The sequence below is a fragment of the Struthio camelus genome, chromosome 2 (genome assembly GCF_040807025.1).
Source record: "Struthio camelus isolate bStrCam1 chromosome 2, bStrCam1.hap1, whole genome shotgun sequence".
Taxonomy (NCBI): Eukaryota; Metazoa; Chordata; class Aves; order Struthioniformes; family Struthionidae; genus Struthio; species Struthio camelus.
In genome coordinates this window covers 65,009,509-65,025,316 of record NC_090943.1, presented here as the reverse complement: position 1 = coordinate 65,025,316, position 15,808 = coordinate 65,009,509, and the positions used below count along the sequence as shown (strand labels likewise).

Genomic DNA, 15,808 nt, shown 5'->3' with positions numbered 1-15,808 from the left:
GTTCTGAATAAATAACCTAACTAGCACACTAGAAGATATTAAATGCTTGGAAAAGCTTGAAACTTACTTTGCACTTTCCAGCAAAGATGACACAGTCATCAAAAAGACATGCAATATAAGGTCACAAGGACGATAAACATTTTTGTAGGACTGTTGAAGGAATGTAGAATAAATAATTCCTGCCCTTGCTTTCCTCACTAGCTCACAAAGCCAACTAGGTACTGAGGGGACCATGGGTTGCCTTCTTCTAAGGATATGTACACACGGCACTTATGTCCCCTGTACCTCCTTTCATGTGCAGTAGCTCTGAACTGCCTCCATATGCCTCTTGGTAGGATTTTGGCCAATCATATTTAGACCCTGACCTTAGCTGGAGTCTCTGTACACCACTACAATGTAAATAATTAATAGGAATAATAATAAATGACTTGTTCACTGCTACTCATGACAAAGACAGGATTTGAATTTAGATGAAAAAAATAATATGCCAGTGGCCACTTCTGTGCCTTAGAGAGTAAGACACAAAACATATCTCTCTTGATTTGTAAGCTATGATACTTACACTACAATGTGTCGTATTTATAGGCTCAACTAGTGCCTTAGGTAGTGTTTATCATGACTAAAGTAAGGGAATACAAAGAACACTTCTTAGCAGAAGTGTCTTGCAATGTTAAGATTTACCAACAATTCTGAGTTGTGAACACGAAGGGATTTAGTTAGCAGCCCTGATGAACAGTTTTTGTATGGAGTGACAATTACACGGAGACCTCCGCAGATGTTCTTTAGCTCTTAAGCAATGTTTTATGCAGTAGTAACGTACATGAACAACACTGGTTTTTGCCTTTCCTGTTCTCTTTCTCCAAAGTGAGGCAGAATGGTGTTCGTAAACTGTGCAAGTATGTCAACTATAAACGTGGCATGTTCTTATTTTCTCAGTACAACTCCAGTGGTGGAATTATGATTACCAATTCCTCAGGAGTAACCTACACCCAGAAGCCCAGCAAATAGCAACTCTCTTGGTTGGTTGGCTCAGCAGGGGACTGTGACTCCAAATAACGTATACCTTCCCCCCTCCAGGGCATGAAGCAATTTCCCATCACTTTTGAGCTGGTGACACATTTTTCCATGTATCCAGTGAATTTTGGGGGTCAATCTGCTTCCTTTCTTGGGTGAGAACAGCTGTAAGACAGCCCCTGCATTCAGAACATACACAAATTCAGAACGTAAGCCAAAAGCTGGGGACCACACTGTGACTGTGCACCATGTGTATTCCCCTTGCTGTGGGAGCAACCGGCACAATCTATCTCGTAACGATTCTGAAGACACTAAAAGGTCCATTGGGAAACAGGAGAGTAGAATATTTTAGCCTTTGAATAAAGAAGGCAAAAATCTATTTCCATAAAACAGTTCAGAGTGCTGCAGCTTGGGCTTAAAAATCTTACTCTCTGAGGTGTGATCCTTCCAGGTATGTAAAAAGAAAAAAAAATGTGTACAGTTATGGGTTATTGGTTTATATGGCAGCTAATTACACCATGCTGGTGGTGCAACACAGTGGAGAAGTGAAACCGGGATACCACTTTGCCTTCGTAGCTCCTTACCCATGTCAGCATCCTAACGAGCTCGAAACGTGGCCCATAAAATAACAACTTGATAAACTGTAAAGGCCAGTAAGGGAGAAGCTTTCTGGGCCGTACGGTCACCATCACTGGAAGTCTCCAAGACTAGACAAGCTTTTATCAAGCATGGCATGAACTGTTATTAGTAGATTCTGCCTAGGGGCAGTGGACAAAGATTGGATGACCCTCCTTTCTCTAAACTTAAACCTAAAACTTTTCTTACTCTGTTGCTTAGATGGTGTAATCCATCCTCAGTATTTAATATAAAACATTTTCCTTAGGCTTCTGAGAATAACTATCTACAAAACATTATAAATGATATTTGTTATGCCTTTCTTCCTCAAGAAAGCAATACTTATTCTCACATAGTATTAATGCAAGGAGAATCGTAATGAGGAAAGCCTAGATATTTCTGTCAGGTGAACAACCGTCTTTCCACACCAGCTGTTTGAGGGAAGTGGGACAAAGTTTAGAGGTCAGAAAAAGAGATGTAGATTCACAGGTTAGGGAGCAGCTGGTGTGCATCTAACTGACGCTTCTAATGGAACTGGCCATAAAGTCCGCATCACCAAAATTGCCCATTTAGCTCTCAGTATCCTTCTGTATAATTAACCTGTCTACGCCCTTGAGTTGTGGTAGCTCCTACAACAGTTCCTTTGTTATTTGAACTCTCCAACTAGTTTTAAGAGGGATTTTTTGCACAATTGCTAAGTAAATACATCTCATCATTAGGATTATTTCCTTTATTGTAAGGTTCAGGATAAAAGTCGCCTACGGAGCTCCTTTTATTATTTTTAATTGAGGTTTTTTTGGTTGCATAACTTGTCAAATGTGGCCTTTTGCAAGAAGCTGAATGTTACAGCCTCTGAGCATTCAGAATTCCTTCTGGGCCCCCAGTTGCATCCTACAGAATATGGCTTAGCCAGTAGCAGATCTAACTGTAACCAAATCATATTATACCCATGTTTACTGATAGTTGTTTAACTGTAAAATACAATATAATATTAGGTATGTTACTGAATTGTCTATATAACTTGGCTAGTCTCCCTATATAATCAAGAGAAAGAGAGAAGGAATATGGATTCAGGTCACCTCAATTAGATGATAAGAACATTCTCCATACATTTATAAAATCATGAATGATCTATATCCCCTATGAAACAATTTTAAGATACACAGGATGAACTGTAGCAAAATAGTTCATCTCATACTCGTAGGCATAGCCAGGTGGTGACTCGACTTCCTGCCCTACAAAAGACAGTGTAAGCCATCTGGAATGCATCATTTCACCTCATGCTCATAGATTTTTCCTTTCCTTTATTATAAACAACTGGAGCCTCAGTATTAGGTGCTAACCACCTGAGACAGAGCTTTTAAAGCTGTTACTAAGTTCTGTGGCTGTATGCACATACACTTCCCCATTATGCACACTCTGTCCAATTCTCTGGGTTTCACTGATTTGTGTAAGCTACAGTCACATATTAAATTAACCATCATTCATGTATTCCTCTTTACATATACATGTATAAGTAAGTACGTCTAGGCTTAAAATACATCAATTATATCATGAATGCCAGTGAGACTCATCTTGAGGTATAGTTTCATGTATCCTAATTTAAAATGATCATATAGTGAAAAGATTCATTTTGCCCTTTCCCTTCTACCTTGGTCTTATTTATTCACTAGAGATAACTTGTACAATTGCTGCTGTGGGCAAAGCGTACTTTTTCTATGTATTTGTATTCACCGTATACATGCCTGAGGAAGAGGTTTGGTTTGTTCTCTGCCTTTTCTTCTTTGCTCTCTTCCTCAGTCTTTCTCCTCTCTGTTTCTGACCCTGTTCCCTCCCTTGCTGCAATTCTGGGGCTTCCTGGAGTCTTCATCCTTGAAGGTTTTTCAGTATCAGGCTGGATAAAGTCCTGAATAACCTGGTCTGTTTTCACAGCTGATTCTGCTTGGAGCAGGGGGCTGGATTAAATGACCTCAAGAGATGCCTTCCAAACTGAATTATCCTGTCATCTATGAGTCACTTCTAATCACTCATGCAAAGAAAACCATCCAGCTTTTCTGTTGGGTTAGGGAGTTACAGCGTGAAAGCACACACATGTAGAAAGTAAACAAGGTAAATAAAAGCAGCAGCAGGGACTGGAGCAGGCCCCCTCTGTGTTACCTGCCAGATGGACTCTCAGCACCCCGTGAAACTGCTGCATGATGTGCACATGCACCGGGATACAGGCTATAATCCTTGGTCGTTTTTCCCTACAATCCCTGTCACATTCAGTACCTTACACAGAGAAGGCTCCCTGCACAGCACTTTTTGTCTTTCCATTGCTCTGCGTGTGGAGCTCCAGCCTTTGTTCAAGCCTTCCTCCGCACACAGAAAGGACTGTCTAAGCTCAGAGGCACACTGTGTGCTAGAGGCTCTGATGTACCCTATGAATAAATGGTCTATGGCTTGTCCATGGCACTCAACACTACACGGTATGCTAAAGGCAGCAGAGGTGATCCTTAAGAATAAACCTGTCTATGGCTCTTGTGCAGTGTTCAACACTATACTGTGCAGTAAATACATCTGTGAAACACCCCTTTAGAATAAGTCGGTCTCCTATATAAACAAAGAGTAAAAATATGCAGATTTTTGGATGAATACCAGCACGAACTGTGGTTGCATAGGCCAGTGAGGTTACTCTAAACCACCTGCCCAGAGGAAGAGAGGTGCTTTGCAGCCCCATGACGCCAGCCTCCCATTTGCCTCCCCGTATGTGACCCTTTCACATCCTCACCCTCTCAGCCTAAAGGAGAGCCAAACCACCTGGACACAAAACTGCTTGGTCCCTTAGAAGATCAGCCCAGATTCCACAGACTCCTTTTCTGCCTTTCCTCAGTCATGAAAGGGAAAGTGAAGGGGGAAAAGTAACTTTAATGAAGGAATCGATCCATCCAATCACTTTCAGTTATAGCTAAAGGATTTTATATGTAACCTAGTGACTGGAGATACTTTATAATATGACACAATGACTAAAACCCTCTTTATTAACTGCCAAAGTTCAATTTCATTACTTACTGGTACTCAGAAACCTCTACATAATTTTCTTTACTAGAAAGTTGAAAAGTTTTCAATCACTTCCACATATTGCAGAATGCTTTTTTACAATTCTAAGGCTCTAACTAAAATACTGGCCTACGGGGCTCTGACACTAACACTTGTAAGACCTGCTGGAAACTCTGAAAGACACAACACTTTCATGAATAAAAAGGATGTTAACAAAAGCTTCTATTTTTCAAATGTTCTTCATCCGCTTTAAGAATTGATTGGTGCTGGAAAAACTGTGCACCATAGCATATCTCTTGCCCTTGGCAACTGGAGAGGGAGAGATGGGTTCAGAGCTGGCATCAGAGAGTGGAATCTCAAAAGGACTGGTTATGTTTGGATAATGATCACCTTAAAGATTCAGCTGTGACTCTACTTCAGGCATGGCCTTACAGCCAGATTGCTTTATTCTACCTGGTGTTACCACTTTTTCAGGAGGTGAATTGCAAAACTGCTCCCCCGCCCCTTTCAGAGTCAGGCTGCTTTTTATTTTTGAGGGTGACTGGTAGAAAGAGAACAAGTTGATTAGAAACCCATTGATTTTCAGGTAAACGTCTGGGAGATCTGTTTCCCGGAACAGTTATGCTGGAAGTTGTTACAAGTAAATTGCACGCCTGCACATCACAAAACAAACAAGCCCTGAGTTAACACTTTCTAGCAAAAATCAAAGCAAGCATTTTTATAACGCAGCTCTCACCATCTTCTTTGTCTTGGCAAGATTATTTTAAAAACATCATATTGCGGACAAGCAGCTCTTACAGGCATCTTTTCATACCTACTTCCCAAAGTCATTTTTTTAACTAGGGTTCTCTGATTCACATTTTGAAAGCTTTAGTCTATTGATAAGTGTTAATTATGTAAAATTTAATCAACCATATACTAGCTTTATTACCATGATTTCATTATTAATACAATTTAGCCTTGCAGGTGTCTTAGATCAGGTGCAAAAAATTGCAGTGTCCTGTTGGTATACATGCGAACTTAGAAAGCCATCACATCTACATGTTCTATTCACCGATTAACACAAAGCTACAATTTTTCTTCTTTGATTAACACAAAATCATGTTAATGTCTTCTGGGTCAAGGGTAAGCTACTACACGTAGTATAAACAGTTACGTATGTGTATGTTCACTGCATATGAACTATGCAGTGAGTATGTCTTATGGCATGGCTAGCTGTCACATTCCCTATAGCAATTCAGGAAATAGGCAGGAGGACGCTATAAACATCCTTCAGGCCCACACGTGGGTTATCTTTCCAGGAAAACTACGTGTGAGTGTGAGTGTGAGTGTGAGTGCAGGTGGGAAAGGAAGAGAGGAAGACCAGTGTGCATCAGCCAGTTTCATCCCAGGAAGAACCTGGTGACTATTAGAGATTCAGGGATTTCAGAGCACCCTCTAGTGCAAAAGTTAGGATGTAGTGTCATGCCCTGCCACTAGTTCAGGCTTTAAAACAAGGAAAAAAGGTTCTACTCAGTCATTTTGCTCAGGACTTCTGTCGGTATGGCTTAAAAAAAAAAATCAATATAGTTCCCTAATTGGTGGCTTGTGTACAGTTAATCCCAAAAGTTTAATTGGGTTTTCATCTTGCCTGCAAACCGAAATGGTCACCTCAATTTGAAATCAGATGAAAGATAAAGAAAATTTTTCTAATTCAGTAGTATAAATTCTGAAATATCCTTCCTGGGAGATTTCATGATAAATTTGATCAGAGGTACTTAATTATGATAGTAACATTTTGAGTTTTAAATACATTAGAAACGAAAGATGACCTCCTGTTTGGGGGCAGGGAGAGGAGGTTTTCTTCTGAGATAGCAACTGAAATGCGTAATTATAAAGAGAACTGATCTGACAGTGATGAGGTTCATGATTGAGTTTCTTTAAAACATGTAGCCCAGCTATTGAAACTAAAACAGAAAGAAAAAAAAAATCTTTCATTTGCATATGACAGCAAACAGACAGAGGTAAAGGAAACTTTTGCAGAACCCAAAGGCCTTTCAAATAAAGATATAAACATGTGATGTGATTGAGCCAACAGCTCAATACTGTTGTAGCTCTTTTGCCTAGGGTTGTTAGCCCTAACGAGCCAATAAATGCTAATAGATCAAAGTCTAGTTTGGCCTAAACAGCCTAAACAATTTGCTTAATGAAACAATTGACATCTTTAGAACTACACTACATTTGATGATGATGAATCTGGCCCAAAATTTCAGCTAAAATTCTGTGTATAAGGCAACCCCAGAAAATAGCTGAACTAAAAAAAAATGAAAATTAGTATCTGATAGATGCAGAGCATCTAAGGAGACAAAAAACTCATAAAAAGGTCACCGGCCTTCAGAAACTTCTGAGTGTTTTCTGCTTTAATTGGTCTGTGGGCTGTTGATGAGGTGACACTTGTCACTGCGTTTCAAATGATGAGGTCTCTGGTGCAAGTCCTTCTCATTAAGTTTTAAAATTTACATCTTAACTTCTCATCAACTTTCTTAAGATGAAAGGTGTGTCCCTTGCACACCTTAGAAGATAAGGATCAAAACCCACACATCTGGTCAAACCCTCCAGAATGCTGCACTCTTCCTGAACCCCTATGAGGTTTTCTCTGTTAGATGTCCATGTGGCCATTAGGTGGGGGAACTGGTAGGAGTGGAAAGAGAAGCCCATTCCCTCTGCCATGCTTTCTCCTCCTCTCCTGTGTCAAAGCAGCACAGATCATTACAGGCTCCATCTACAGGGACTCCCTTCCCTCCCTCTCCTGCAGGAACTCCAGCAGCCCAGACACACTGTCTTGCAAAATAATTACTTGAGCAAGTCACTAAGGTAAATCAAGAAGCAGAAGCATCACATGGGAAGTTTTCTTAAGACTCTTATACTAATTACTACTTATTACTTATTAGTAGCTCATTACTACTACAAGTAATCATTGACATGCTACTCTTTGCATAGCAAAATACCAGGATCAGTCCTAAAGCTGCATTTTATTTAAGAGCATGACAGAGTATTTTGATCCAGTTTCCTAAACTCATTTTCCTATTTTCCAATTGGCAATAATTAAAATAACTATCCATTTTGGTTTTTAGCATGCACAATGAATACATCTTTGGCTCTTTTTCTGAATGTACTCTTTAACTATAGTTCTTAAGAAAGCATATCACTTATATGGAGATAATTTTGGCTACTAAAATCAGGACATCTAGTTTTAGGCCAGCTACAACTTTTACAGCTATTGCTCATTTCTGCTTCTGCCCTCATCCATCACAGCTAGCAAGGAAAGGATTATTATTAAAGAAATAGATGGTTGTGTATAGATAGATTTAATTTAGATTTGCCTTATTATCTTTATTGGGAGCTAAATTATGTCTTGCAGCCACTGGTATAGTTTGCTTGGCACAATTACGCCCATTTCAAGTGCAAGCTGCATTCTTCTTTTGTAATGTTTTTACTTACAATCACAAATATTTCTGTCTTAAAATTTCTATATTGCTACCATCCAATTTCTTATGGACAGTAAAGGCAGAAGTAAAAAAAAAACCAACCAACCAACCAATCAAACCCTCTAAACCCCATGACTTTAAAGTCTAGTATATTTTAATATTCTTGCCATGGTCAGAGTTGGAAGTTTAAAGTCTCCTGGGACTGTGCTAGGGATAAATTACCTTCCTTATGACCTTGTGCAAGTGAAAAACAATACAGAGCTCTCCAAAATTCACTGCTATTCCTAATTCAAAATAAAAAAAAAAAAAGATATCCTAATACAGTCAACAGTAATACTTACAAATGTCAAGAGGCAAAGATCTCTCCTCATCTGTTTCTATTTGTAAAAAGGCAGCTTGTAGTCATCAGCCCTTAAAAATAACAAATGCCAATCATTACCTTTCAGCCTAAAATATATTAGCAGGTAAGGTTATTCTAGGCCTACGGGGTTAATAACAGCAGGTGAAAATTGTTTAGTGAAAGCACATTCTCTGTATGATCCCTGCAAGCAAACCCTAAGGAATGAAATGACACCGGAAATATAGGCACAGAATGCATTGGGAATGACAGCATTTCCTCATAAATGAACATTTCTAAGATTACTGTAATATTAGTGCACTGAATAAATAAAGAAATGTACTAAATAAAAAAGTAAACAAATTTTTTGTCAAGAAAGCCATTGCTACTTCATTCTCACCAGTCAGCGCATGGAACTGCCAGAGATGGTGCCACAAAACTGTTATTACCTGACTTGTAGTCTATTTCATGAAGGCAGAGCAGGGCAGAAAGAAAAAAAAGCTGTCAAAAAAAAAAGTAAATTTAGTATTTCTGAGGCAATTTTCCATTGCAAAAAATTAAATTTGTTCTGATTAACACTGTACAACTTTGAAAGGAAGCTGACGGTGTCAGGCATGAAGAAAAGGTCAATGGAGACCACAGGGCCACCAGAATCAAATGGTATAGTAATTTGGCAGGCAATGAACCATGTAAGGACGAAAAAACATAGGCTAGCAGAGTCATGGTTTTGCTTCTGTCCAAAGGAAGAAATAATTTTGCTGATTATGTCACTAGGACATCAGTTCTTTTTCTCCACTGATTCAATCGCATGGAATCACTCTCACCTGCACAAAAGGAGAAAAAGTCACCTTATTGAACCAGCCTACATTTTGTCACAAGGTCCAGTACTCAGCTTAAATATTGTGCAAGTGCATAAAGAATGATGACAATTACTTATTTCAATAGTATTTCAATAAGTATTTCAAATATTTATTTCAATTTGGAGGACCCAATAAGGCATGAATCAGGAAATCTCCTAAAGCCAGCTGTAAGAAATACTAGTCAGAAACCTAAATGGAATTCATGCAGTCTGAATATGATAAATGAAAACTTGTGCTATCTTTCCCCTTGTTATCAAAATAGATTAGAATAGCTGCAAAACTGACTTTGTCTCTTGCATATTTTTCTTAGATTCCTGCATCTGTGAATATTTAAAAGATGGTTAATGCAAAAGTTTGAGAGTTTGAATTTCTGTTTTAGATATTTTGTTGATTAGTAAGTTTTAATATTGAGCAGTGGCAATGCTGAATGCAGCATGATATCATTTCTGTAACTCCAAGATAGACAGAACTTATTTGAAGTTGAAAAGACTGCTATTTCACTTGGGGAAAGATAAATAGCAAAGAAAATGCTGAGCTATGAAAACAATTCTGAGATACAAATTACATCCTGAGCTAATCATTCGCATTCACTGCCAAAAGCATCTTCCTTCCTTGCTTACAGTATTAGAAGGAGCAGCTGCTGTTTAAATCTCCCCTGGAGATTGTTAGGATCTGTGTGAAAAGAGCTATGTGCTGGAGGCCAGTTTTGATAAATAACAACTGCAACAGCATCGTATGTGCTTATTTGTAGATAATTGTGCAAAAAGGTGGCACCTATATTCATATATGTCCACTGATGGTGGTCTTTCTAATTATGATCTAGCCGTACATCTATCTGGACAAACCATTTTGTGAAGTACTTTTGTAACAACGGGAGGCTCTATTTCCCTGCTCCCATACGTTATTACCTTAAGTATTCCCTCTAAGACATACATACTGTACCAGCGTATGATGCTCCTCTGCAGAAAGTACATTTCCTTCTAGATGGCTTTAGAGGTGTCTTCTGGTTCCCATCACAGTAAACAAAGAACTCTTAATTCGGTTCAGCTGGCTGGACTGTCTGTAAATACACAACGTCCTTCTCAAGGCCGCACGCATTGCAGCAGGAGGTTGAGATGAGGAATAGGTAAAATTGCACAACATGCATAATCTTTGGAATTCAGGGATTGCAGCAATGATTTTTATTGTTATAGGATTTTTTCTACCAATCTCCACTGGCTGAACTACAGGGGAACTGCATTTTAGATGCATTAATAGCGCATGAAATAAAGGAAACGCCAAGCTTTCCACTGACCACCTGAAAGCAGACACTTGAGCAACAGTTATTTTGGAAAATGCTCGTCATGCTTATTTTGTTACAGTTAAGGTAAGCAATACTTGAATCACTGCTTGTTTTGAGCAGAACATCCAATTAAATTTCTGTACAATAAATTTAACATTGATAAAGTATAGGGTATTTCAGAGCAGGCTGTTACATAACACCAATAACAATATGAAAAGTCTGTTTAAAAAGTAAAGCTTAAAAGGTACTGAATAAAACAGCTTGAAAAAGAGTGACTTTGTTAAAATCAGGTTACTTATCAGGGTTCCTGTGTCTTCTTTACTGACTCTTTTATTTCTATATATTGACAGATTTACTGAAAAGTAATACCCAATTTAACATTTCTTTATGCTACTAACTTAAAATAAACTTTTATATAATACAGTTTTTATATAATACAGCTGCTGTTGCCCAAACAACTTGACATAAGGGTGTAAAAAGGACACTTAAGAACATCAGAATTTTCTTTTTTAATCTTTGTACTGTTATCTATAGAGGCCACATTGAATTCTGAGAAAAGCAGTTTACAGCTTCAGCAATTTTCTAAGCAGTGAGTAATTATTAGTGTACCGCTCATTTTCCTTGCTTTGGACCTTGTTTATTACATATTCTTCATGGTCATCAATTCTTAAATTACAGTATCAAGAAGAAGTAATAAAAATCTCTGAATCAGAGAGTACATAATAAAATGCATAGTAATAATAAACTTAATAAATAACAGGAAGCCCAAAAGATAAAGGTCCAAACATTTATAATATCAAAGCTTACTGGTAATTTGGCATACATTTTCATGAAGAAATAGGACTTTTTCCTCTTTTGTATTTTTCTTCAATACTATATTTTGTACCAAAATAAAAAGCAATCTCAATTACCTAAGAGTGAAGAAGATTGTGACGATATATCTTTATCAGAACTTATTCTAGACTTTGATGTTAGGTTGTTAGCTTAGTCTTTCCCATACTAATAACATGATACCCCTTCTCATCTAGTTTGAGCTGGCTGCTCTTTTCACACCTACTGAAACACTGAATAAAGCCCAATAAAGTTGGGCTTGTTGATTTACTCTGGTGTAAAAAAAACCTTAATTCTGGTGTAAATTCAGTGTAAAAGAAATAACTTTTGTATGCAGATTGATTTGTCTTGCTTTTCAAAATTCTTTGCTCATGCATATAAACTGAACCACATGATATGCTGCTCATGGATAAAATGTATCATGCCAAAATTTAAATTTATATCTAATTTCTTTTTCAAATCATAAGATCTAATTTCTTCACAGATAGATCTTATGAGGTCTATATTCATCTATGTCCAAAATTCTTTCTTGTCTACTTCTCTGCACGTTGAATTACTAGCCATTTTAGCTCTGCCTTTGTTACGAAGGTAACACCATATCATACAGAATTATAGGTAACCTTTTATGCGTTTTCCCATCCATGCTTTCACAATAAATAATGTTGATAGGGGAAATTAAGATGCAATAAATACTGCAAAGTTTTACTGATATAGTGTAAAGTTCCTATAACAGAAGCACATTATATACGTTAACCAAAAACTGCTCAGATAAACTATTTGAACTGAATCACTGACATTTTTAAGGCAGTGGAACTAAGACTTTTTTTAAAAAAAAGGCTTTTGAGGGACAATCAAAGAAGAATCTTCTCATAGCACTTGAGAAAAATATGCATTATTTTATGTTAGAAATGACTGCATTGATGGTTGAAAAAAAATCCAAATGGAAAAAAGGCAATGTCAAGTTACTTGAACAATAAGAAAATAGATTTACTAGTTAAATTGTCTAAAGAAAAACTAAAACAATTGTCAAATAATGCATTTGACAAACACTAATTCAACAGGATGGCTACACAGAAAGGATAACAGATATTTAATGTGGTAAAAATGTATATTCCTATGGAAGGGAAAGGAAGGTAATTCCTTTATTATGAGAATTTAGTATGAAAGAATCTCAAAAGTAGCAAGTAATGTATCTACACTTGGGAACCCAATACTTTAAAATGATATAGCTAAGAAGATCCTTATGCTGCTTTCTAAGTGAAAATGACAGGGTTCAGTGCAGCATTATTCAAACAACAGTTTCATAACCCAGTGGCCTACAGTATCACTGCTTTCACATCAGACTTTGTCTTAACCTCATATAACTTCTGGCTCTGCCCCCACCTAAAATGGCATATGATTTTTACCATGGATTAAGCCACTGGAATAGAAATCATGCCATAAGCAAGCTGAAATTCTAGCACTGACTCAAAGCTGTCTCCCTGGCCAATACCTAACCCTGGGTGCACACTCTCTGTAAAGTTCTGTGAGATCATGGGATCCAAGAAACCTGAAGTAAGTCCACTTGTCAAATTCCACTTTATGATGGTCTGTCAGGTTCCCTTATACTCGTGAGCTCTTTTGCAGCTGAGTACCATATAGAACATGCAGTTTTCACAAGCGTTGTAGCTATGGACACGTACAGGACATCACAAAAGTAATAAAACAAGATGATAAAGAACCAGCTGCTGCGGGAGGAGATCAAAAGCACTTAATAGAAAAATTTCTGTCATGTTGGTGTGAAAATGGTCTTTCTGCTTGTAGCATATCTACTGAAAATATAGAAGACATATTATAAAATAAAGAAGAAATTAAAGATTGAAGAACATATTCGAACTTATGAGAAGAAAGAAACAAAGGAAAGAAAGAAGGGAGACAAAAAGGAATTTGATAAGCATTTATGAGTTAATGCTCAGAACTCAAAAATCATTTAGAGTATTGCTTTCCAAGTGAATTGAACCTTTTATATATATGTTTTTTTCTCCAGTTTCCACTAACTGGTCTTGCAAACTTGCCCATATAAGACAGGTGCCACAAGTCTCATTTGAAAATATGAGAAAGCTATTAATACCAAGTGATGCTTCCACAGACTTTTTCCATAAGATAGTAAAGCCTATTTAGGCCACTGCACTGGTTGTTCATAGTTATTCTTTCTTACCAATATTGGGTTCTTATCATTTTCCTGGTGCTTCCACATTTTCGTGGAAGGCCAACAGTACGTCTGCTAATACAGACACAATATGTCTGCTAATGTGGCGTGCTTAAATATGAAATAAAATGAAGTTGTTTAGCTATTTGCAGTCTGGATCAGATCTGCTATTGAACTTTCAGTGCATCACCAAAAATAAAAAATAGAAGAAAAAAAGAAACACAGAGCTGAGTAAAACAACAATGACAGGGTAGGGGCGGCAATAAATGACTGAGGAAGAAGAGGAGACAGGTGCAAATTGCTTAATCCAGAACTGCTTCGTAGCAAATTGTTCTGTTCCCTTAGACTGGAAGAAATGGTAAATGACACAAAAGCTCTAAAGTGCAAGAAAAGGATAAGCCAAGACAGGGGAGACCAGAGACAGAGTGAATTTGTGAATAGAAGCAGTAATTTATGTGAAGAGGTGTAAGAATCACACGAATAAATAGCACTGTTCTCTTACTCTGTGCGACTAGGAGAGCGCAGCAAAGATCATAGCAACACTTAAGAGCGAGCGCTGGATGAGTAAGCAGCCTATATAGCCCGGAGTAGAAGTAAATTAATAAATCTGAGGGGCAAATTAAGGAATAGCCAGTTAAAGATTGTAACCATAAAACACAGAGGAAGCTATGGATCACAGGGTTAGCGGCTGGAATCAAATTCAACACAATGTGTAAAGGCAATAAAGCAAAGGAAATATAATTCCAGGGAGTGAGAAGAGAAATGCTGAACAACTTACAGGGTATTTTTTCCTGACACTAAACAAGGGCACTAATGAGCCCGTATCTGAATGTCGCATTGATTTTCTGTCTAATTCATTATCCTACAGATAAATATGACTTTACGGAAAAGCAGCAGCTTCGGCAGACAGCTGGCTACGTACGTATCAGTAAAGCAAAGGCTGCGTCTCTGCTCTGAGATCCCAGACTTCCTGTGAACCCTTTACAAACCCCGCAGGCGTCTTCATAGGGAGCACGGAGGAAGCCTTCAAGGCAGCGAAAGCGTGAGCGTCCAGCAGACAGGTCCTGATACATCTGCCGGCATAAGTCCCTGAACCTTTGGTCTCTTAGACAGCTATAAAGAACCACAAATCACGTAGACAGACTTTTACATTTAGAAATGTTTTAGAATAGCTGCCTTTCAAAGAATATAGGTATTTGCATTGGTCTTCATAAAGTTTCTCTGTACTTGTACCAGGTATAAGAAGCTTGACAGAAAGTAACTAGAAGAAACTTTGAAAGCATATTAACTAAACGACTGTCAGAATACATAAGTTGTAGTATTTAGACCAGATATAAAAGGACTTACAACAAGGTAAGGAGTGACTTAATAAAATACCAGCTCTCTCTTCAGTCTATATATCTGAACAACAAGTCTTTATACCATCTTTCTGAGAAGAAAATTGTGTTTACACGTCATGAGAGTCCCTGTGGTAGTAACGCAATACAGACCTTAAGCTAGTGACATGCACTAGACATAGTAAAACTGAAATATGTTTAACATTTGTCCCTGTTCAATAGTGGACAGGTGTTTTAAAATACCTTGTTACACTGAGGATAGAGCTAATAAGTAAAAAAGTCTGAAATTATTTTCTGGAAAGTATGCTTAGGAACTGCTTGAGCACAAAACAAAGAGCAGTGAGAACTGCCCCTGTGGTAAGCGCCTTCATGAAGACACTTACACTTGCCATAGAAGCTCTAATTAAACTCTTCACACATAAGTGATGTTCTGCACTGGGTGAATTTCATCCAAAGGTGACTTTAAAGAAAACGTGTTTTGATTATTCCATGTCTGGACAGATTGGCTCTCTATGGCCCTCTCTGACTTCGCTGTCCATATCTGAACGATCCATATTTGAATAATTTCTAACCTTTGTTAGTGGGAAAAGAATTGAGTCTCTTAAATGACACTGCTAGAGATTTACAGAAAAGAAAAGTTAATGCAACAAATATTTCTCTGCGTTTAAAACAATTTGAGGCGATTTCCTTCTTTTACTACAGAACAGCTCCATAGTTTCGTATCAATCTTGTTAATCCTTGACAAGCTGACAAGCCATGAAATTTATCGTTATTACCACAGTAAAGCCATGAAATCCTTCATCTGCTCACATGATCCATACAAAACAACTGTATAGAA

The 15,808-nt window shown here is 37.8% G+C and overlaps 1 long non-coding RNA gene across 19 annotated transcripts in view; it reads right to left on the bottom strand.

Moving 5' to 3' along the window:
- Positions 1 to 15,808, bottom strand: part of LOC138066375 (uncharacterized) — a 93,852-nt gene that overhangs the window by 35,649 nt on the left and 42,395 nt on the right. For 10 of the 19 annotated variants that reach the window (XR_011139781.1, XR_011139782.1, XR_011139785.1 and 7 more), the window contains 2 exons: positions 14,556 to 14,746; positions 8,477 to 10,392 (listed from right to left, as the gene is read on the bottom strand). This is a non-coding gene — a long non-coding RNA (uncharacterized lncRNA). The remainder of the gene's footprint in view (positions 1 to 8,476; positions 10,393 to 14,555; positions 14,747 to 15,808) is intronic. The other 9 variants (XR_011139794.1, XR_011139795.1, XR_011139786.1 and 6 more) reach the window with 9 other exon arrangements.